The sequence below is a fragment of the Pinus tabuliformis genome, chromosome 3_2 (genome assembly GCF_031772625.1).
Source record: "Pinus tabuliformis cultivar Carrire ecotype Pingquan chromosome 3_2, CPIR1, whole genome shotgun sequence".
Classification (NCBI taxonomy): domain Eukaryota; kingdom Viridiplantae; phylum Streptophyta; class Pinopsida; order Pinales; family Pinaceae; genus Pinus; species Pinus tabuliformis.
The window spans coordinates 256,307,403-256,332,968 of NC_142302.1; positions in this window are offsets into that span (position 1 = coordinate 256,307,403).

Sequence of the window (25,566 nt, forward strand, 5' to 3'; positions counted from 1 at the left end):
AGCATGCTTCTTGCTCTTTCCATCAATGCCTTGTTCATTCTTTCTGCAACTCCATTTTGCTGAGGTGTATATGGAGAAGTCTTCTACCATGCTATATCACACTTCTTATAGAATTCTTCAATTTCCTTACTGCAAAACTCTCCACCGTTATCTATCCTCAGCACCTTTATCTTCTTCTCTGTCTGGTTTTCCACCAGAGCCTTAAATTATTTAAACCTATCAAAGACTTCGGATTTCTTCTTAAGGAAATATAGCCATGTATTCCTTGAGAATTCATCTATAAATGATACATAGTACACAGACTTACCCAATGATGAAACCTTCACAGGTCCAAACACATCACTGTGCACAAGCTCTAATATCTATTTCTCCCTCTTACCACCAAAGGGGAAACTCACCCGATTTTGCTTCCCATATACACAATTTTCACAGAAATCAAAATCTAGAGAGATATTACTCATACCCTCTACCATGCCTTTACCATGAAGTATTCGAATGCCCTTCTCTCCAATATGTCCAAACCTTTGATACCACAGCATGGTCTTCTCTCCAGAGACCACTAGATTTTCTACTCCACTTTTAGGAACCACAAAATTGTTGCACCCATCAACAACAGTGCTACCTTGCAGCTTGTACAAAGTTCCAATTCGAACTCCCCGCATTAATACTAGTGCCCCATGAACCATCTTGCAGGTATCCTTCTCAAACACTATTTTTACACCTGCATCATCTAGCTTGCTTACAGAAAGCAAATTTATGGCTAATGCAAGAATATGCAGAACACCCAAAAGTGTTCTAACCCTTCCACCTTGCAACTTCAACTTTACTTTTCTACGACCAACGATTCTAGCCTTCCTATCATCACCCAAGAAGACATCATCACCATCATATTTCTCATACTCACAGAACCACTCTCTATGGGGAGTGAAGTGAAAGGATGCACCTGAGTTAATCAACCATTCCTCATGATCTACATGTGTACTTGAAGAAGCCAAGTACACATCCCACCTTCATTTGAGGTGGTTTTCACCTCTACAGAAGGAGCATCATCAGATCCCTTTCCTTTATCAGGAGATTTAGATTTACAGTCCCTTTTGTAGTGCCCTTCCTTTCCGCATTTCTAGCACAGCACCTTTACAGGTTTTCTCGGAGATTTAGATCTCCCTCTAGATTTAGATCTCCCACTCAATGACTTATTTTTGTTTCTGTTTTGGGACCATCCTCGTACAGACAAGGCATCACCATTCTTTCTCTCCATATTTTTCTATATCATCTCCTTCGTTAGCAAGGATGAGACTATTTCATTAAACTGCAAGGCAATCATATTGCTACCTATTGCAATAACCAGACTATCCCACAAATTCGGTAGAGAACACAAAAAACTGATGCACTTATCTTCATCTGAAATTTTAATATCAACAGATAATGACTGGCTTACCATAGTATTAAAGGCGTTCTGATGCTCTGTCACCGAGTCTCCATCTTTCATCCTCAGCTTATACAGCTTTTTCCGCAGGAAAAGTTTATTCACCAGAGCCTTAGATTGGTACAAAGTCCCGAAGTTGTCCCACAAAGCCTTCATCATAGCTTCCCCTAATACATTTAGCAATACTAAATCTGAGACACACAATCATATTGTTCTCTTTGCCTTCCAATCCAACTTCTTCCATTCTTCATCGGACACTCCCGTGGGTTTCGTACCCAGATCTACCGTGATGCATTAATCTTTATCCACCAACAGATCCTCCATCTTGAGTTTCCATAACTCAAAACTATGGTCCTTAAATTTATCGATCTCTATCTTTCCATTGCTCGCCATATTCTTCGACCACGAGAATCGATCTCACAGATCTCCCACTGAATATGGTCTACCACAAGCTTGAGCGAAAACCCTCAGCAACAAAGGAATCCCCTTGAAGCCAAAACAAATCTGATACCAAATGTAGGTTTTACCCTGTATAGAAGTTACCTACATACAAATTTTAAAACACAAAAAATAAAAAATGCGAGAGCATAACACATAAAACACATATACATAGAGATTTTCCCCTGGATCCCAAAACCAGGACTACCAGCTTGATTTTTGATTATGTTCCTTTCAATGTTACAATACATATTTATACATGCAAAAGCATCCAATACCATAGACTGAAAACCATCACATCCTAAACCATGGACTGAAAACCATTGCGTCCAAAACCATGTGCGAAAATCATGCACAAAACCATAGCTAGGTCTTCCCAACCTAATATAGGGCCCAAAAACAAAATTTTCCAGGGCACTGCCCCGGACCCCATAGAGTGGGGTTACCTGCACCCCTCAAACCCCCTGTAACCCACCCCCGCTACATAATCAATACAACTAAGTGGGTGCTCTACCCTCCTTCTAACCCCCCGGTTAACTATGTGGGCTAGTCATGGAAAGAATATAACACAACCCAACCCAAAATGAAATAAACTCCAGTTCAGAACATATCAGGTTCGCCTTTTCCACAAACCTTTACCTTCCCCATGGAACCAAAAGGAAACAAAGCTGCAGTTCATAGACTTCTTGGGTCCAAAATTCATAATAAAACCCTTGCACTTTTTGACACGATATCCATCGGATCTCGTCCCTTCTTGATGAGCGGCTGTGATCGATCCGGACTTCAACGGATTAAATCACATTCCATAAACCATCGCGTCCATTTTCTAGATTAAACCTCGTCCTATTTAACCCACGATTACCATCGGATCTGAATCCTTCAAGTGGACAACCTCGATTAACTGAGGTTTTAACTCAGTTTTATAACTTCTCGCGTCCGATTTTGGAGTTATCCTCTGCGCTTGTTAGCACGTGATTCCCGTTAGATCTGTTTCTCGTCAATCAGATGGCTCATATCTTCTCCTAGGTTTCTCACGTTCAAAAGCCATTAATAATATAAAACAAACCACTTCTTTCGGATTTCCACATTCTCTTTTAATTCCGTTAGAACGTAATATTTGTTTTTTTTATTCTTTTTGGGCAATAAAATTGAAAATGAAATTTAAATGATAATGGATGCTACAACAATAAAAACCTAGGGTTTCATGGTTTTCATAAAGGGTATTCTCCTAGGATTCACAAATCGTAAATTTCAATTCTACCCTTGCTCAAGATTACTATATACCCTAGATTACCTAAAAACCAAGAGATAGGGTTTTTATGAGGGAACCATCAGATTTAGGGTACTTTATAGGGTTTTCAATTTCCTAGATCAAAAACCTTCAACAACATGAAGAATTAAATCCCTAAAATCACAACATGTCACGAAACCCTAAAAAAATTCATGTTAGACCCATTATCCTTTTATGCATAAAATAAATTCATGTACCTCATGACTACATACCTTAGTCAACTGAAAGTTGCTACAAATCCCTCTCCTTGATTTCATTTTCCAAGGTATTTCCATTGCTTCCACAATCTTCCTATAGCTTTCAAGATGAAAACTCCAAATATGTCAAAAACACAATCTGCCTTCCAATTATATTGAGAGTTCCAAACAAGAATATTCTTTCTATGAGACAAACTGCTTCTTCTCACAATGACTAATAGGTGTTTCTCTTGCATTTGAATAAGAAATTGATCTTAACCTTTCAAGTTTGGTATTTGTACTTCTACCAACTTCAAAATTCCACAAAAGCCCCCTTTTAAAAATAGTTCTTATACCTATCTTAAACTCTTGAAAGAACTCTCAATACTCTCAAACTTATTTCACAAAATTTACACTCTTGGTTCTAAACATAAGTACAGAGATAAATTTTTCTTTGGTTAGGGATTTCTAACTACTTTGACTTGGACTAATATTCCCTTTCAAAATAGTCTTAAACTTCCTCTAAACTACTAAGTTAGCACTTTATCCAATGCGGCATATACTCAATTATTTATTTGATCCTCTAGCCTTCCAAGAAAGGGAACTTGACCCTTTATTAAATGCTACAGGACCATGAAGATAAGGCTACCTCAGGAGTTCTTTCAACATTCTAGCACAGATTTGTGGCCTTGATCCTCTTACTACGTATTTTGTTATTTCCTTTTATCTGGACTTCGAATTCATTATAGGCTTCAAAGACCTTTCCATTCTTGAAATAGAGCTTGTGGGCTATGTTAGGCCTCTCCTAGGATTTCTTGTAGAGGATTATTAATCCATACAACTTATGTCTTCTTTGTATGTGTAGGACCTAAACTTGATGCCATGCTTCTAAAGGTAAGGTTGCTTTCTCAGTCTCTTTTAGATCGTTCCAGAACCTTGGATCTAACTTAATCAACTTGGATCTACCATAGGGATCTACATCCTTTTAGTATGTAATTAAATATCCCTCATGTAGCCTTATTTCATAATATTTCGTTCACCTTACTAATTATACACAAAACCTTTGACCTCCTAGAAAGAGATTGTGGCCTATCCACAGAGATGTGAGCTCATTCCTTGTGGTAGACTTGAAGTTCTTCTTTTGCACGACATATGTGACCTTCCAGTTTCCTATGTCACTGGCCATAGTTCTGATCCCATGTTGGAAAATCAATAAAGGAAACTTCTTATACTTATTATTTTCCATTACATGACATTTACTTGTGATTTTATTATTCTTCTTATTGATTAAAGATTATTTTCTCATCATCAAATAAATGCCAAAACATTAATATCACAACCATAAAGATAGAGACACCAGAAATAGGCTCAAGTCAAGGCAAAAACTCTCCAAGGGGAAAACCCATGAGAAATTATTCTTATAAAATCAAATTTAAAGGAGACTTCCAAGACCAAAACAAGACCCTTAGATTCCTCTAAGGCACAAAATGATGTGCTATATAACCCAAGGGATCTTCAAGAGAAGCGATATAGGAGCTCACCATAAAAATGGTCTCTTAGTCATCTTGGACCTTAGGTAACCCTAGGTCCCTTTACATTATAGATCATTCCACCTTCACATTCCCTAAAATGTCATCTTTTGTACCTTCCCTCATCCTCCAAATTGCAGACCAAAAGCTACGAAAAAATGTGAGTTACTTGTCTACCATAGGAGGTTGAAATCCTTTATGTATTCTTCTCATGTGGCTTGTCAAGCCTACCCAAGGTTGAATTTACTCTGCATGACAAATTGATCTTTTATAGTATCTAGATACTTCTTAAATAAAAAAATAATATTTTTCGTCTTTGATACATGTGCCCATAAGGGTCTTTTACAATGTAACAATGATATTTGACTCATTACAAACCCTATAAGCATACAATGGATGATTTTACCTATTGACCATAAAAAAGAATGAAACCCATGCTTTAGAAATAACTTTCTTTTACAAGTTTTTTTCTTCTTTTAATCAATACATAGAGATTACATTATTACCTGATTCAAATGATAATTATGAAGACCGAAACTAGTTACATTCTACAACAAGATGTACAATTTGAAGATCTTTTTTTTCTCCAATCTCCAATTCACAATTTTCTATTATAAATATATATGATGAAGGAGACAATACAGTCTAGTGAACCTTCATGGTGTTTTCTCTTTCTTTCATAAACAACATATAAGAGCAGTGGTTAAACTATAATTTTTCTCTATAATTATATCCATGTTGAGGGAGTTCCTTGAGCATTGAACCACATTATAGAGAAATGCTCAAGTTATGTTGGAAGGAGAATTGAATCATAGACTTGGCAGAACTATTGAAGGTCATTTCACATTTGGGGGAGGGGGAGGACAGTAGGGTCACTTAGAACTACATGCAGACTAGTGGAAGAACCCATCAGTGTCAAAAAATAATCTCACTTATCATTGAGGATGCCAAATATCGTTGTTGTAGATTTAATCTCATTTGGAAAAGATGATAATATTAATGAAAAACATTAAAAGAATTCGAAATAATTGTTCAAGCCTCAAGGCATTATATTGTTATATGCACAAGATTGATAGAAAGAACTATGGAAATTGGTAATTCAAAGTTATAAACATTCTTTTGGTGAGAAAGCTTTGGAGCATTATAAGCTTTGTAAAAAAAATATAATGAAACCAGGGTTCTTTGTTTGAGAAACCAATAGTATAATTTGACAATGTGTTTTGGTGTTGGTTATTTAGACTCTAGACCACACATACACGAGAATTTGAGATAAATATCATTAAAATTTGCAAGACAAATCATGTGTGTCATATAAAAGAAAATGAGTTCCCTTAATGTCCATAGTTCAATAGAATGCTAAGGGGGGTAATGAAATTTTAACTAGGAGTGCCCCTATGTTAAAATAACGGGTAAAAAAAACAATATCACTAAGTAGTCATAGGGTCACCTTCCTTATCAACATCCTTTTCAACCTATATATCATAGATTAACATCTTGTTTTGAACAAGAACCACACATGTGATGAGGAGGATCATTTGATCACACAAAACTACTATAACAAGAACAAGTTGGATTTTATCATCATGGATAGTGGTAGCCATAGGAATATGGTTCTCCAATAGTTGGTATCAGATTTGTAATTTCAAACCATTCTTCACCCCAACTTGTATCACTTGTAAGACTCACCTTCATATAATATTTTATTGTCCTACATACAATTTCTAGCAAACCATTTGTTAAATGTTTTGCTCTTAACAAAATCATGTTAATATGCATCAATTCTTTATCGCATGAAATAAATTAAAGGGAAGTCACATCCCTCATATGTGTAGTGGATCCCTAAATCATACAGATGTGTATTTGAAGAAACCAAGGATTTACCTTCCCTTTTGAACATACAACATTCCATTGAGTTGGTTTCTAGCTTTTCTTTGCCTAATTTCCTTGTATATCATGCCTCGTGTTGTAGCTTTTTCTAGCACTAGGAGCACAAGTACTTCAAGAGATACAAAAGCTTCCTAGAGATAGCCTCTGAGCTGATTGTAGACCAATGCCTAGGACATCTTAAGGGAGTGCTTGACAGATTTCAGAGTAGAGGCTTGCAACGCTTTAGTTATGTCACACAAGTACAAATGAATTTGATCCAGAACCATTCATAAAGATACCAAATGGAATGCAGTTGATATACAAGAGTACTTAGGAAATAATATTTGATTTAAGGTGGCCAAATAAGGTCTAGAGCTTGTAGCGATTTAGTGGTTAAAACATATGTAAATGGAGGGAGATAACAGAGGAGGAATGAGTCATATAGGGCTTAAGACATAAGAATCCTATATATTAATACTAAAAGAGAAACAAAAAAGAAGGGATGTTATGAACTCCTGATATGCATGGATCTCTTTTTAAAACCTTGAAATGGGCATTATCCACCAGTGTTTATGATTTAAATGAATCTGTATCTAAATAGAAACACATCTAGCTGCTACTATGAAATGCAACCTATGAAGAATTAAAAAAATATATGAAAGACATAGAGAAAATAACATAATGCAATCCAAATTAGTTGGAATCGCCATAAACTTTGTATTAATCTCTTCAGGAAAACCAAAATACAACAAGCTTCAAGAAGGCCTTTATGAAAACAGGAAAGGTCTCGTAGAAGAGCTATCTTTCCCAAAATTTTGAACCTTGTCTAAGTATTTCTTCCTCCCTTTTATAAGAAGAGGGAGAGATTGAAAATCCACTACAAAAATATTTTAGCCTGAGCATCCAGCTATTTGAATGACCAGTGGTCTCGGTGTGCAAGCTCTAACACGTTCAATTATTACAACAGAATGATATTGTTGGTTACAAATAAACAGAATGACAAACTTGCAAACAAACTAAATACAAATCATGAAAACTAAAAGTTGGTTCATGAAAATATCTCATTTCCACTTCCTCGGATGGCCTCTCATCTAGCCACATTTTTCTACAACATGTCTTACACACTCCAGGCTGGTTCCGTGTCACTTTCAATCTTAATTGTTTTTATTTTCCACTTGCAGGGACTGATGGTGATCATCATGATGGTTTATGTGCTTCTCGTGGATCGTATCTCCTCACTCATTCCTCCCTTCGAGTTCCCTGTATAACACTACCGGAGCCCTATATGCCTTTTAAAACATCCATGGTGCAATATCAGGGATTTTCCTACACTTGTACTTTACACTGAAAAACCTTGCAAAACCATGAATTTTGATCCCTTTTAGCCCCCTTGTGCTTTGAGCCCTTCCCATTTTTTGTCATATGACAGGGGCTATAACTGGGCATTTAATCCTAGTTTTCTAGATCCTTTGAATGTGTGTCCGGGGGACCCTTTCCTTTGTTACATGAAATCCCTCTTATCGATAAAATCATCAACCTTTACACTGGACCACCTTTGTGACACTAGGAGTGCCAATCATCGATTGGCCCCACTTGGAATATCACAATCATCAGTTTCTGACCCATGCCATTGGTATGACCTCCAAAAACTTATGATCATTGACTACTGATTCGGCCCACCTGGAATATCGCAATTGGCACTTTCTGACCCGTGCCATTAGTATGGCCTCCAAAAACTTAATGATCATTAATTGTCGATCACCTCTTCTGCTTAGCCCTTGATTCCTTGTGCTTCTTGTGACCATGGGCCAGCTCACATATCAGAGCCCCCTAATCGGAGGTTCCTTATTGATGAATTCCTTTTGATTCACAATAGGCTACTACTGTCAATCATTGATTGGTGACATCATCACTGCCACGTGTCACTTCTTTAGTGGTGACACATGTCACTTCGTTAGTGGTGACATGTGTCACCTAGATATGCCTCCATAGAACCCTAAAAATGCTATATCAACATGCCACATGTCCTTCCTACCACCATGTGTCACCTATCGGAGCTAATCCTATACAACCACGTGTCCAGTTTGAGGAGAGAGAAAAGGTCCATCCGCCCTTGGTTTTGCATTCGATTCCTTTGTCACATTTTTTTAGGAAACTCACAGTGTTTTACCATGTCGGCCTATTTCCCCTCATAATTACTTTGTAGTGGTCGATTCATGTACCACCAAGACCTCCAATCTTCAATTGCAGGATTTTCCCTTAAGGCATTTTCTCCATGGCTTTCGGTTTTCAAGGGAAACTTTGATCTGCTATAACTTTTGACTCTGGGGTCCATTTGAGGACTTCCATATACCGTTGGAAATTCAGTTCCGAGCGTCATCCATTGGAGGAGGTATGATTAATTTTTGACTACTTTTGTGGCTTGGAAGATGGTTGCAAGATTTTCTCCCCTTTTGCACCCTTTTGACAACAACAAAAAACAAATAATGCAAAAGGTCACAACATTGGCTCCGCCTAGGGACAGTGCCTTGCTTGCAAAATGCTGAGAACCTGTAGACTAGTAGCCTTCTATCCATTGGGCATGGAGTCATTTTATTCATGCATATAAAAATAAAAACAAAAATATAAATAAATGAAAGCATTATTGATATTTTACAATAACTCACCGGTATGTATAATTGGTGATAATTGAACCTCTTAATGCTGGAAATAAATCTTGAGGAATTGCCCATTTATGAGCAGCTCAAGCATGTCACCCTCCAAGTTCTCTATCATGAAAGTATTGTTTCCTTTAGTCTCATTAATCTTGAAGGGTCGATACCATAAGTGATCAAATTTACTATGTTTTCGCTTTGTCTTATCTTCTCACATCCCATCTTAGGACTAAATCTTCTAGTTGGAGAGGCTTGCACCTATCTCTCTTATCAAACAAGGACTTCATTTTTTTCTAGTATCTAACCTGTGATTTACCTATTCTCTGGTCTCTTGGAGCTCCACCAATTTATGTATACTTCTAGTTAGGGAGTTGGGTTCTTCTTCTGCATCTTGTAGCATCTTAGCCACTCGCATAGAAAGTTGAATAGGGAATACAATTATTTTTCCATAAACCAACTTGAAAGGGGATTTACCTGTGGATCTTTTTGGAGTGACCCTGTTTGCCCAAAGTGTGAATTTTATTTGAGAATCCCAGTTCCTATGAATTTCTCCAATTGTCTTCTTAAGGATTCTCACCTTTGTTTTATTTGAGGACTTAGCCAACCCATTGCCTTGAGGATAGTAAGTGGTGCAATGAACAACTATGATGTTATATTTCTGACAAAAGGCAATAAAATTGTAGACTTAAAAGCCTTGGCATTATCAATCACAATCTTTACAGGACAACCAAACCTTTCCAATATGTTTTCCTCCAGGAATTTCATAACCACGGTGTCTATTGCATTCTTAGTTGAGACTTCTTCTACCCACTTGGTGAAATAGTCTGTGGCTCTAAGGATCCATTTTTGTTGGCCACTGGAAGGAGGATGTATATTTCCAATGAAGTCTAGTCCCCATTATCTGAAGGGTTCTTCTACAATAACATGGATCAAGGGGAGTGGAGCCAATTTTTTCTTTTCAGTGAACACTTGACACCGTTGACAGGACCTAACATAAGAATAAACATCTCCAAATAGTGTGGGACAATAGAACCATGCTTTCAATATCTTATGTGTAGTTATCTTCCAGTTGTAGTGCCCCCCTGTAAGCACCGCTATGGAACTCCTCTATCACTATTTGAGTTTCAGTCTCCACCAAACATAGCAGTAGAATCCCCACTAGGTATTTTCAATACATTTTCCCATTAGATATAATGAACTTCTAGGCTTGGGTCCTCAACGCTCTATATGCAGATTTTTTCACCTTTGTTAGGCATCTCAGAAAAAACAAATAATGAGTAACATTTTGATATGAGGTCAAAGTTTGACATTTGATATGAATCTTTTGGACTACACTTTTGCTCATGGGTTGTGTCCCCTTTTCACCTTCTTCTGTTAACAAATTGATCCTCAATTGCTAACAATTTGACTTTGGTAGGATATTAGTTAATCCTTGTCCTTTAATGAGCTTAGTGGGTCTTACCTCCATGTCGTACTCCTAGATTTTTGCAATCCACTTACCGCTTTTACCATCATTGTCCCCTTGTACCAAGATGTCCTTCACTGCTGCTATTGGGACATAAGCCACGATGTTTGAGTGTAACACATAAAATATGAAAGCTTTCAGAGCTTTGAATAGAGCATATGCTTGTTTTTCCAATACATTATACTTTAGTTCAACATCCTGCAGCACTTGACTGAAGAAATCTATGGGCTTCTCATGGCCTTCCTTACTCTTCTGAAGTAACACTACAACTATGGTATGGGGGGAGGAAAAATAAAAGATATAAAATGGCCTTGAATAGTTTAGGCTGGCTAGAATTAGCGCCTCTGCAAAAGCTCTTTTTATTTGAGAGAAGTATTCTCAGGAATCTGGGTTCCACTTTACTTCATTCTCATTCTTTAACATTTCCATAATGCCTTTCACTATTTCGGCGCAATTAGGTACAAACATTCTCAAGAAATTAATCCTCCCCATGAAATCCTGGATCTCCTTCTTGTTCCTTCGCAAGGAAATCTGACTCATAGCCTCCACCCACTTAGGATCTATATTTAACCCTTCCTACACCATGATGTGCCCCAATAACATGCCTTCGGTCAAAGCAAAATGGGATTTCTTGGGATTTAGGGAAAGTGCATACTTTTTCACTTTTCAAAGGTAATTTTTAGATGTTTGATGTGCTCCTCATATGTTTTGGAGAAAATAGTGATGCCATCCAAATAAACCACCACAAACTTGTCTTTCTCCCCCACAAATGTTATGTCCATTTCCCTCTGGAATTTTGCTCCTACATTTATTAAGACGAAGGGCATCCTTGTGTACATGAAAGTCCCCCATGGAGTGGTGAATGCAGTTTTATTTTGATCCTCAGGTTGCACTACCACTTGGTTATACTCTAAAAACCATCCATCATTAACATCCTTGAAGAACCAACTACCTTCTGTAAAATGTACTCCACTTTTGGAAATGGGTAGTTATCCTTCAAAGAAGTTTTGTTCAAGTTCTAAAAATCTACACACAGCCTAATTTCTCCATTCTTCTTTCTAACGGGAACTAGATTGGCAACCGATTTTGAGTATCTCAATGGTATAATGATCCTACCTTGAAGAAGCTTCTTCACTTCATTATCAAAGGATGCAAGTAGAAGTGGGTTAATCTGTATGGGATTTTTCTTGAATGGTTTCATATCAATCTTCAAGGGGGTATTATGTTGCATAATATTTACATCAAATGTTTTTAGATCATCATAAGACTAAGCAAAAACATATTTATATGATTTTAAGATATTTAAGTACCTTTGTTTGTAGTGTTAAGGGATCTTTGTTGATAGCTTGATCAACCGGGGTTCATCCTTTGCACCTATGTTGTAATATTCCACCATCTCCCTAGTATCTTGTTCAATAGGTATAATAGCCACATCACTTGATTTGAAAATCCTCTCCAAAGGAACTAGTCCCTATGGGATATCATTTCCCTTCAACTATAAAACTTTATGGATGGTGATGAAACATTCCTCCCATGCAGTTATTTTTTCTTCAATCACTTATTCCTCCTCTTGATCAATCACAAAGTTTGATAATTCCTCGATAACCTCCATGAATCACTTGATTTTATCATCATCCTCAAACACTTGCTAGTGTTTCATATTGTCAGGCACTGAGGGTTTGTGTTTGACTTCAATTTCATATCTGAGTAGAGGATTTTGGGGTGGCTTGAAGTTGTTGACATCTATAGCCAAAGAATCAGCCATTCGTTTTCTTTCTCTTGGCCAGAATTGGACATTAAATGCCAAGAAGAAGTTGTCGTTCAAGTCCCAAACTTCATTTATGTAGGCCCTCATCCGAGGGTGCTTGGTCTGGACTTGATCTTTGATATGCTTGACTACCAATTCAGAATCTCCAAATATTGTTAGGCAATCGATGTTTATATTCTTTTCTGCTTGCAGGCCCAATAGCAGTGCTTCATATTCTACCACATTGTTGGTGGCCTCAAACTCCAATTTGAAAGAAAGAGGGATTAAGTTACCTTATGGGGATTTCAATAATACTCCTACCCCATTTCCTTCTTTTTAATTTTCTGCATCAAAGTAAATCTTCCATACCTTGCTACCTTCTTTGAGTTGTCGGTCCAATTGAACTGTAGGTTGTATTCGTGTTTCTGCTAGGATGGATTCATCTTCTCCTAGCACAAAGTAGGAGATGTCTTTCTATATCTCATGCACATGTGCATTGTCATAGAAATCAGCTCGAGTGATTGTTTTGATGACTTTGGATTCTTTATAGAGCCTCCTTTCCTCCCCACCAAAGATGGGCATGGTGGCATAAGTCATATCCAACTTGATAAACCCTCCAATCTTTCATCCCTAAGACCTAGACAACAACATACCAAACCTAGTTTTGATGTCAGCAACTACGATATCCATTACCACACTCTTTGCTATAACCTGGGCCAAGTTTACCACCAGGTCTTTGGTCATCCCCAAGAATTTGACTCTCTTAGATTCAAAATAATAGAGATCCTTATAGGGTCTCATTATCTCTAGACCCAACTGCTCCATTACAAATAATGGCATCAAATTATGACAATCCCTGGAGTCTAACATACAATTGTGAAGCAAGAGGTCATGTACTTCTAGAGTGACATAAAAAGGTGGGGTGGAAGGGTATTTCTCCTCAACATGTGGTCCAAACACTACCAGAGGCCTTTATTACTATAGGTTTAAATTGTCAAGGGGTTGGACTGAAGTGGAAGGAAATATAAACTAAGAGACTTGGGCCTTGTAAGTGGGTTGTTTCAAGATCTTAGATAATGGGACTAGGACCTTGACCTTTGCAAGTTCTTTCTGGAGGTTAAAGAGTGCATGGCCTTTTTCTCCCGTGCTAGTTTCTATAGGCTCCTTTTCTCTTTCAGGAACATGTTTAGTGGGAGGAGGTGAGTTACCTTCTTTAATGATTTCAGGATGAAAGTTGTTTGGGTCAGAGGACTCTTTATTTCTTTAGATGGTTGGTTCTACATCTCTCTTTCCCTTGTCATCAGACTTAGGGAGCTCCTAGGAAGAATTACCTTCATTCTGATCTGGTGTTTTTAATCTCTTTCTAGATGATCATAGATCATACTTCTTGTGCAGCTGAGCCTGCATTAATTCGGTGAACTGTTTGTAGTAGTCATCAATCTCCTCATCGTCCAGTGTGGCATGAAGCTCTTCCTCCTCTTCATATGTCCTGATTTCTTGTTCCTCATCGGAGATAGAGGAGTACAAGTTTCACTAAAAATTTCTTGCATCATGTGATGGTTCCTCCAAATCATCTTCTATGTACAATGGAGGATGAATATGATCTTGTTTCTCTTTCCTCTCCCTTTGCATTAACTATAGGGGACACATTATGTATTGGGGATGTTATCCTCAATTGGTAGCTAGGAAGATCTGTCTTTGAAGGCTTTTATTATCCAGCTCTATGTTGGAAATAATAATGAGAGGGGGGGTGAATCAGTATTATCAAGTCAAATATTCCTTTTTCAAAATCAAATGATATACGCTACTTCAGTTAATTAAACCCGCGTATATACACAACTATGCAGAAGAAAACCCGCGTATATAATGCAAACTTTTTAATTTACTTTATCTTTCTGATGTTGATTGTTAATCTGTGATTCAAAAGCAAATAACCAGTAACCAGAACCAGTAAAACAGAGCAGAAAGACAATCGCACACAAGAACACAAGATATAAGGTGGAAACCCAATGTGGGTGAAAACCACCTGCTGTAATTCGTCTCTATCTTCTCTTTAATTAGAAACTTCTTTTTACAATTGTACTGGTGCAGTCCTTTACCAGTATGCAGGCTGCAACCTACAGAGAGCTACAACCCTCTCTCGTTTTCCAGCTTCTCCTGGAAGGGAGCTACAACCCCCTTAGCTCTTGCACTAGCCAAGATACTAGTATGTAGGTGCTGGCCTACAGAAGGCTACAACCTTCTCTTTCTTTCAGGGACCACATTTCATAAATTTTCAGACTGGATCCACAAATAACATCTGTCAAACATCAAGAATTTCTGCATCAACCAATCAACTTTTCACCAATCAAAATTGAATCAACATAAACACTTCTCTGACGACTGTAACCAGATCACAGTAACAGTACCACACACCAAATTTGAACCTAGAACACTGCAGCAATAAACAGAAGCAACAAGATCACAACTCAAAATATATACGCTACTTTAATAGCCTGAAACCTGCGTGCATACGCTTCTTCGTATGGAACAACCTGCGTATACGCTATTTTCCTTCAATGAGCCTGCGTATATATGCACCTTCGCTTCTTTGAACCTGCGTACAAATCTATAAAGGATAATTCGCTCTTTCAGAAATAGATAACTAGATTGTTAGTTTTAAAGATCAAGCAAGCGCCACAAATAACAGATCAAAATCATACAAAGATACTATCATTCAAGCTTAAAGATTATGATCCATCAATAGAACTTATCCTTCTCTTTGCGCTAAGGTTCCTCCTTCATCCATATCTGCACCATAACCCAATTTCCAGTATTCCAGATCTAGCGCTTTATTAGATATTCAATAATAATTCAGATGATTCCTTGCCACATGATCTCCTTCCTCTTTTATAGTTTTAGGCCTTCCACGATACCACGGTCCAAAACCATAATAAACCAATACCACGGACCCAATACTTGGGATCAACACTTTTGACGAGGTACCATGGTCCAAAACCATAGGTTCAAATACCAAGGACTAACTACCACAGACCAAAGGTAAGTTCTCCAACATATACACGCTTTTCCTTGCATGAAAGTGCGTGTATACGCATACACACCTTTGAAACGTATAACCTACGTGTATACGCGCCTTTGTCTAGATGAACCTGCGTATATGACTTTTCCTTCATTCTGAAAGCCTGAACTGAGATCTGTTACCAAAGAGAGTTGCCATCAAGGACAACACCTGTGTCGTAGCTCCAAACCTGTGTCATAATGCCAACGATCTCCCCCTTTGGACTTGATGGCAACCCAAAATCCTCAAGGACATTCTCCTCCTTTGTCATCAAGGGCAAAGGGTTGTGCTCCCCTTGAGAGCATGTTGAACTTTCTGCCCTGCTGTGCTGACCGTGCTCCCCCTGACTGTAGGCAAGATCTGCAAAAGATGTTCTTTAAGAAGAACCATGACTTATACATTATAAAAGACTCAATACATACATCCATCACCCAACTAAGTGGGGATCATCCACCCAACCAATTGGGGATACATCAGAAATTTACATATGAAAACCAAGATCATTACATGTTCATCCCACGCATAGTGGGGAAACCAAAATAGGTCGTTACATGACCTTGACACCGTAAAAGAGATACCACAAAAAGAGATACATGACATAGAGACAAATTATCTAGAACAAGACTTATGAAAGTCACAAGCAGCAGCATCTGTCCATCATTATTCAGATCAGCAACCAAGATTTCCTTCTGTTCACCCGCTGCCTCTGTTCCACCTAAAACCAACAACAGCTGTGAACTAGAACCAAAAGCTTCTAAGATAATGTCAACAATGCATTATTAGAAGATTATCTGCTCCCCTGAACCTGTGCCAGATGGTCTCTGTCAGACCCATATAGACTCTCTTCAACCAGAATCTGTCCTTGCGGATTTTCTTCAGAACTCCATATACGCGACTGCACCTACATAAATCTGCGTATGTACGCGGATCTTCCTCATTCAACCCGCGTACACCCATTTTTCTCTGAAATAGACAAGTTTTAACAGCAAGATGATGCATCAACTACTCCCAGCTTCTGTCTGAGGTATTCAAATGTCTCTCTGGGTAGTGGTTTGGTGAGAATATCAGCAACTTGTTCCTTAGAAGGAACATACTCCAATTTGACCTTTTGTTCCAACACTTGTTCCCGGAGAAAGTGATACTTGATCGGTATGTGCTTGGTCTTTGAATGCATGGCTGGGTTCTTTGAAATGTTGATTGCACTTGTATTATCACATAAGATGGTGATCGGTGGTGTACAAGTGATTTGAAAATCCTGCAAGGTTTGCATCATCCAAAGAAGTTGAGTGCAGCAAGATGCAGCAGCCACATATTCCACTTCAGCTATAGATAAAGCAATCAAACTCTGTTTCTTGCTGAACCAAGATACTAATTTGGAACCCATAAAGAATGCACCACCACTTGTGCTCTTCCTGTCATCCACGCTTCCGGCCCAATCTGCATCTGTGTAAGCATGAAGTGTGAGATCTGTATCTCTAGGATACCATAAGCCATAGTTTTGAGTTCCTTGAAGGTACTTGAAGATTCTCTTGACTGCCTGAAGATGAGTTTCCTTTGGATTTGACTGAAATCTTCCAACTATTCCCACTGCATGCATGATGTCTGGTTGGGTACCTGTCAAATAAAGTAGACTTCCAATCATAGATCTGTAGGTTGGTTGATGCACTGCTGCTGATTCATCATTTGCACTGAGGCTGCATCCTGTGACCATGGGGGTACATACTGGTTTCGAATCTTCCATGCCATACTTCTTCAGAATCTTCTTGAGGTACATGGTTTGAGACAAGAAGATACCGCCTTCATTTTTTTGGATTTGCAATCCAAGAAAGTATGTCAGTTCTCCAAGCAAAGACATTTCGAATTCTTTCTGCATCACCAAGGCAAAGCTTTGACTCATAGCTTCTTCATTGTTGCCAAAGATAATATCATCTACATACACAACAAGTATTAGAAATTTGTCATTTTCAATTTTTATATAAAGATTGCTATCTGCTGACCCTTTTGAAAAACCTTGCTGATGAAGGTATTTGTCCAAACGGTAGTACTAAGCCCTTGGAGCCTGTTTAAGACCATAGAGTGCCTTTTTCAGTCTGCATACAAGATTTGGATCATTCCCAAGAATGAAACCATCTGGTTGCTCAATGTACACTTCTTCTTCTAAGTCCCCATTCAGAAAGGCTGATTTCACGTCCATTTGAAAAACTTTGAACTTCTCAAAGCTTGAGAGAGCAAGGAACATTTGGATGGCCTCAAGTCTAGAAACGGGAGCAAAAGTTTCTTCGAAGTCTATTCCTTCTTGTTGAGCATACCCTTTACACACAAGTCTGGCCTTGTTTCTAATTACTTCCCCATTTTCATTCAACTTATTTTTGAAGATCCATTTTGTCCCTATGACATTCTTATCTTTTGGTCTAGGAACCAACTCCCAAGTGTTGTTCTTTTCGATCTGCTCAAGTTCTTCATCCATCCCCTTGACCCAGCATTCATCTTTGCATGCCTCTCTTACATTTTGTGGTTCAGTGGAGGAGAGCAATGCCAAATAGCTTGAGGCTTTTGTAATTGTTCTTCTTGTTTGTACACCTGCTTCTTTCTGCCCCAAAATCTGAGATTCTGGATGATTCTTTTGAACGTACCTGGATGGAGTCTTCTCTTCTGTCCTTATTTGCTCCTCAGGTGCCTCTTGAGGTTCTTCTTCATCATCTGTCTGATTTGGAGAGTATTCTTCATCCTCTTCGATATTTTCATGATTTACTTGCCTAGGGATGTATCCTATTTCATCGACCACTACATCAATGCTGTCAACAATTCTTCCAAGTCTTTTATTGTAACACTTATATGCTTTGCTGTGGGGAGAATAACCAAGGAGAATGCCTTCATTTGCTCTAGGTTCAAGTTTGCCAAGTTGTTCATCAGTGTTCTTAATATAGCATTTGCTCCCAAAAATTTTGAAATGCTTTACCGAAGGAGTCTCACCATAACAGAGCTCATGAGGAGTTTGAGTGTTGTTCACTCGGACATTTGTTTTGTTGAGAATAACAACTGCAGCGAATGCAGCTTCACCCTAGAAGGTTGCGAGAGTCCCAGACTCATCAAGCATAGCACGAGCCATTTGTTGGACCGTTCTGTTCATCCTCTCCACCACTCCATTTTGCTGAGGAGTCCTAGCTATAGAGAATTCCCTTCTTATTCCATGTTCTTCACAGAAATCGAAAAATTCATTTGAGGTAAACTCCCCACCTCTGTCAGACTTGAGGCACTTAATTTTGTGATTTGATTCGTTTTCAGCCAAGGCTTTGAAAGATTTGAATTTTTCGAATGCTTCGTCCTTGTGTTTCATAAGTCCCAACCAAACCATCCTGGAGAAGTCGTCAATGAATAATATAAAGTATTCTTCTCCTCGAGGTGACCTTGTCCTGAATGGACCACATACATCTGTATGCACTAGTTCAAGAGGCCTGCTGGCTGATCCTTCCTTCTCAGGGAAGTTAGTTTTGGTTTGCTTACCAAAATGACATGATTTACATATGGTGTTGTCTGGAATTTTGATATTTGGAAGACCACGAACTACCTGGTATTTGCATGCTTTCCTTATTTGTGAAAAGCTTAGATGCCCCAACCTCCAGTGCCATAACCAATGTTCATCATCCTTGCTCAAATAGCATTGTTGTTGTCCTTCTTCAAATATGTATAGATTATTTGGAGTTCTTCTGCCTTTGATCACTGTTTTTCCTGTATCAAGATCACGAACGCTACATCCATTTGATCGAAATATTACCTCGGTTCCTTGATTGCACATCTGACTGACACTCAGTAGATTATGCTTCAAGCCATCAACATACAAAACATTTCCAGCTTTGACCTTTTCTTTCAAATGAGCAGTGCCTTTTCCTTTTATGGCTGCAGGGGTATCATTTTCAAAAGAAACTTTCTTACCCTTTTCTAAAGCAGTATATGATTCAAGTTTTTCTTTATCACCTGTCATATGTTTCCAACATCCGCTGTCGATGTACCATAGATTTTCTTGTCCTTTTGCATAAAAAGCTATCCCACATCTTTCTGGTTGTGGTTCCTTTATTCTCCATGTTCTGGTGCTTGAGGCTTGTTCCTTTGTCTGCCGAAACCTGCTCCTGCATTCAGAATCTTCATGACCGAAGTTATTACAAATAGAACATTCAATTTCATTTTCAAGGGCCGAAAAGTTGTTATAGGTCCTTTTCGTAATCCCGCTCATACTTCTTTGTTTTTGAGCTTCTCTAGTCATGATTGTCTTATAGACAACACATTGAGCTGCTTTGTGACCAAATTTATGGCAAGAGAAACATTGGCCATTGAAGAAACTTCTGCGATTATCAAATCTACCAGCCAAATGATTGTAATTTCTATTGTCATCCATTCTTGAAGTAAATTGAGAAGTTTTTACCTATGGCTGGTTGTAGCTTTTGTTCACCCTTAAGATGGATTGCCCCTGGTTTACATGGTAGTCTCTGTTTTTTCTTGATGTAATTCGTCCCTGCTTTACCTGATGATCTCCATTGGGCTTTTGCTCATTCCTCCTTGCTGCATCAAGATAACTCATTGAGGTGGATGCTTGAGATGTTTCTCCATTATAACCCAGACCTGTCTTGATTAGTGGAGAATGTTGTACATTGATAATCTCATCCAGAGTTTCAGATCCTTTAACAAACTTAAGATTAAGAACCTTTGTTTTCTCAATTTCTTTTCTAAGGCCAACAATTTCACATTCTAACTTCTCAAGAGATTTTTCTTTTTCATCAAGTTGAAATTGCAGAGTATCAATTATCACATTCTTTTCTTCTAAACATGTCTTGAGTCTAGAAATCTCTTCATAAAAGTCATCCACATCCATAGCATCCATGTAATCATCATCTTCAAAAGCCATTAAAAGTTTATAATCATTACCTCGTTCATCTTCGTCACTATTTGATAGGCCATCACTGTCTTCATGAGTGTAGTAACTTTTCTTAGTTGCATTCTGTTTCTTGTTCCATCTAACAGGTTCCTTCCTTTGTCAATCTTATCCTTGTGAGGACATTTGGCAGCATAGTGACCGACTCTTCCACAAGCAAAGCATTTGAAAGGTAACTTACCTTGGAACTGTCCAGTACCCCGTTGAAGATTTCTGACAAATTTGATTCTTCTTCTTCTTCTGACACATGTCCTGACTCGTAGTACTTGCCTTTGCCCGAAGCCTTGAAGGCAGCTTCTCTCCTGTCTGATGGACCTCCTTTCCTCATTTCATAAGCAGTTAGAATTCCATGCAGCTGTGACATTTTAAGGCTTTGTAGATTCTCTTTTTCTTCTATTGCAGAAACTTTAGATTCAAACCTAGGGGACAAAGATCTTAGAACTTTTTCAACCACAACAGCCTCTTTTATTTCTTCACCCAAATTTTTCATACAATTAACAATCTCATCTACATGAAGAAAATAGTTAGCCACACTTTCATCATTATACATCCTGAGATTTTCATACTGAATCCTGAGGGTTTGAAGTTTTGCTCATTTTACCTAATCATCTCCTTAATAGCTCAGAACAATCTTGTCCCATATCTCTTTTGCAGATTTAAACTGCATTACCTTGACAAATTCTGATTGAGATAGGCATCCTAATAGAGTATTGACCGCCTTTGCATTTGTTTCATATTTCTTCTTCTCAGCCGGATCTGTAGGAGTTGCTGATGGAAAAGTATACCCTGTATCTATGATATCCCAGACTTCTGTACCAAGAGATTGAAGATAGGCAGTAACTCTTACCTTCCAATAAACGAAGTTTGTCCCATCAAAAATCGGTGGCTTGATTGATGCTTCCCTCTCGTAGTTGCTCATGATGCAAGATCTTTCTTCAAGTGATCAAGCTTCTTCTGAAGAACCTGGCTCTGATTCCAATTGTTGGAAATAATACTGAGAGGGGGGGTGAATCAGTATTATCAAGTCAAATATTCCTTTTTCAAAATCAAATGATATACGCTACTTCAGTTAATTAAACCCGCATATATACGCAACTATGCAGAAGAAAACCCGTGTATATAATGCAAACTTTTTAATTTACTTTATCTTTCTGATGTTGATTGTTAATCTGTGATTCAGAAGCAAATAACCAGTAACCAGAACTAGTAAAATAGAGCAGAAAGACAATCGCACACAAGAACACAAGAAATAAGGTGGAAACCCAATGTGGGTGAAAACCACCTGCTGCAATTCGTCTCTATCTTCTCTTTAATTAGAAACTTCTTTTTACAATTGTACTGGTGCAGTCCTTTACCAGTACGCAGGCTGCAACCTGCAGAGAGCTGCAACCCTCTCTCATTTTCCAGCTTCTCCTAGAAGGGAGCTACAACCCCCTTAGCTCTTGCACTAGCCAAGATACTAGTACGTAGGTGCTGGCCTACAGAAGGCTACAACCTTCTCTTTCTTTCAGGGACCACGTTTCATAAATTTTCAAACTGGATCCACAAATAACATCCATCAAACATCAAGAATTTCTGCATCAACCAATCACCTTTTCACCAATCAAAATTGAATCAACATAAACACTTCTCTGACGACTGTACCCAGATCACAATAACAGTACCACACACCAAATCTGAACCCAGAACACTGCAGCAATAAACAAAAGCAGCAAGATCACAACTCAAAATATATACGCTACTTTAATAGCCTGAAACCTGCGTGCATACGCTTCTACGTATGGAACAACCTGCGTATACGTTGTTTTCCTTCAATGAACCTGCGTATATACATGCCTTCGCTTCTCTGAACCTGCGTACAGATATATAAAGGATAATTCGCTCTTTCAGATATAGATAACCCAGATTGTTAGTCTTATAGATCAAGCAAGCACCACAAATAACAGATCAAAATCATACAAAGATACTATCATTCAAGCTTAAAGATTATGATCCATCAATAGAACTTATCCTTCTCTTTGCGCTAAGGTTCCTCCTTCATTCAGATCTGCACCATAACCCAATTTCCAGTATTCTAGATCTAGCACTTTATTAGATATTCAATAATAATTCAGATGATTCCTTGCCACATGATCTCCTTCGTCTTTTATAGTTTTAGGCCTTCCACAATACCACGGTCCAAAACCATAATAAACCAATACCACAGACCCAATACTTGGGATCAACACGTTTGACGAGGTACCATGGTCCAAAACCACAGGTTCAAATACCAAGGACTAACTACCACGGACCAAAGGTAAGTTCTCCAACATATACACACTTTTCCTTGCATGAAAGTGCGTATATACATATATGCGCCTTTGAAACGTATAACCCGCGTGTATATGCGCCTTTGTCTAGATGAACCTGCGTATATGACTTTTCCTTCATTCTGAAAGCCTGAACTGAGATCTGTTACCAAAGAGAGTTGCCATCAAGGACAACACCTGTGCCATAGCTCCAAACCTGTGTCATAATGCCAACACTCTATCCTTGTCAGTTTGTTAGATAAGTTATTTATCAACTTATACATTTCCTCTATCCACTATTCTTGGAATTCTCTTCCACTTTAGGAAGGTGTCTCCTCCTTCCCATTTTTCTTCTCTCCCAGATCAGATCTACCTATAGAATTTACGATCGAGGTATAATTCGCTTCTACCTCGAAAGTGTCAATTTGAATTTGATCTAAGGAAGGAGACTTCCTCTTTCTCGATGTGAAACCAAATTCTGAATCAAAAGCCCCAACAAAGACTACTTTGGTAGCGATTTGTGGGGGTTTAATTTCAGCAGGCAGATTGTTATACAATTTATTAAATATTTTAATAAAATCAGAGATATCCTCACCATATTTCTTCTTGATAACATTAAAATGTGTGAGGAAGTATTTTTGGTCTCTCTTCTCTCCCCGCTTCTACAGTAATGAATTCTCCATCTCCTCCCATGTGGTAATAGAATTGTTGGGCAAGGATTTGAACCACTTCCTGACTTCTCCATCCAAGGATTGGATGAAGAGCGTCAACACTACATCATGATGCTCTGCATTCTGATTTTCTACAAAGGCACCAAATATCTCTATGTGTCTTTGTGTTGTGATTTCAGTCTCCTCATTATACCTGGGTGGGAGCTTGAGATAGTCCTATGGAATTTAATTTATGGGTTGAGGCATATTTAAGGGGGCATACTTGTTTAACAAGAAGCCCATGACAACCATTTGGATTATAGGTGGAGGTGCTGGTTGAATTAATGAAGGAGCTTGAGGGATAAACAATGGTAAGACAATGGAATGAAAGTGGAATGAGGAATTATTCACTCTATGGGTGAGGTTACTTTGGAGCGTGTCTTTTATTTCCTCAACTTCTTATTTTACCTCTATGGATGTGGTACTAAATAGATGACTGCCTTCTAGAGGTTATACCAGAACTCAAGGAGGAAGTTCAGAACAATGGATTACTGCCCTCTGTGAAGTGGATGCAGATGTTTCAGGAAATGAAGAGATAGTCACATCAATATTTGGAGCCTTTTCTTTCCAAATTCTTCTGGAGATTATTCTTTTTGGGTCAAATATGAAGGGAGTACTATGCTGTGAGGTATCTGAGTGAGTATGGGGTCTCTGATAAGCCATAATGATTAGTTAGAATTGTAGATAGTGGGGTCGCCAAGGTATTTATCATAAGATTGAAACAATGGAGTTTCTAAGGTGAGATATTTTTAACCCACACTTCCCTTGCTCACTTTCACAAATTCGTTCCACGAAAAAAACTACCAAAAAGATGTTGTATCTTTTTGTAGCACTAGGATCACAAGTACTTTAGGAGATAGAAAAGCTTCCTAGAGATAGCCTCCAGCTTGATTGTAGACCACTTCCTAGGACATATTAAGAGATTTCTTGATAGATTTCAGAGTAGAGGCTTGCATCACTTCAATAATGTCACACAAATAAAAATGAATTTTATCTAGAAATATTGATAAGGATACCAAATGGAATGCAGTTGATATTTAGGAGTACTTGGGAAATAATATTTTATTTAAGGTGACCAAATAAGGACTAGAACTTGCAATGATTTAGTGATTAAAAAATATGTAAATGGACAGAGATAACAAAGGAGGAATCCGTCATATAGGGCTTAAGACATAAGAATCTTATATATCAAGACTCAGAGAGAAACGAGAAAGAGGGGATGCTATGAACCGCTAAGATTCATGGAGCACTTTTTAAAGGATTTATTTCCACTTTGAAATAGGCATTATCCACCAAATTTTCTGATTTAAATGAATCTCTATCTAAAGGGAAACACAACTAGCTGCTACTATGACTTGCAATATGTGAAGGATTAAAAACATATATGAAAAACAGAGAGAGAATAACATACTGCAATCCAAATTATTTGGAATCACTATAAAGTTTGTATTAATCTCTTTAAGAAAACCATAATACAACAAGCTTCAAGAAGTCCTTTAAAACAACAATGGTCACGTAGAAGAGTCGTCTTTCCCAAAATTCTGAACCTTATCTAAGTATTTCTTCCTGCCTTTTATAAGGAGAGGGAGAGCTTGAAAATCCATTACAAAAATATCTTAGCCTGGGCATCTAGCTGTCTGAACGACTAGTTGTCTCGGCATGCATGTTATAACATAATGATATTGGTAGTTACATATAAACAAAATGACAGACTTGCAAGCAAACGAAATAAAAATCGTGAAAACTAAAAGTTGGTTCATGAAAATATCTCCTTGTCACTTCCTCAAATGGCCTCTCATCTAGCCACATTATGTTGCATCATGTCTTACCTACTCTAGGTCGGTTCCCTGTCACTTTCAGTCTTAACAGGTTTAATTTTCTACTTGAAGGGACTGAGGGTGATCATCATGATGGTTTCTATCCCAACTCATTCATCCCTTTGGGTTTCCTGTATAACCCTATCGAAGCCCTATATTCCTTTTAAAACATCC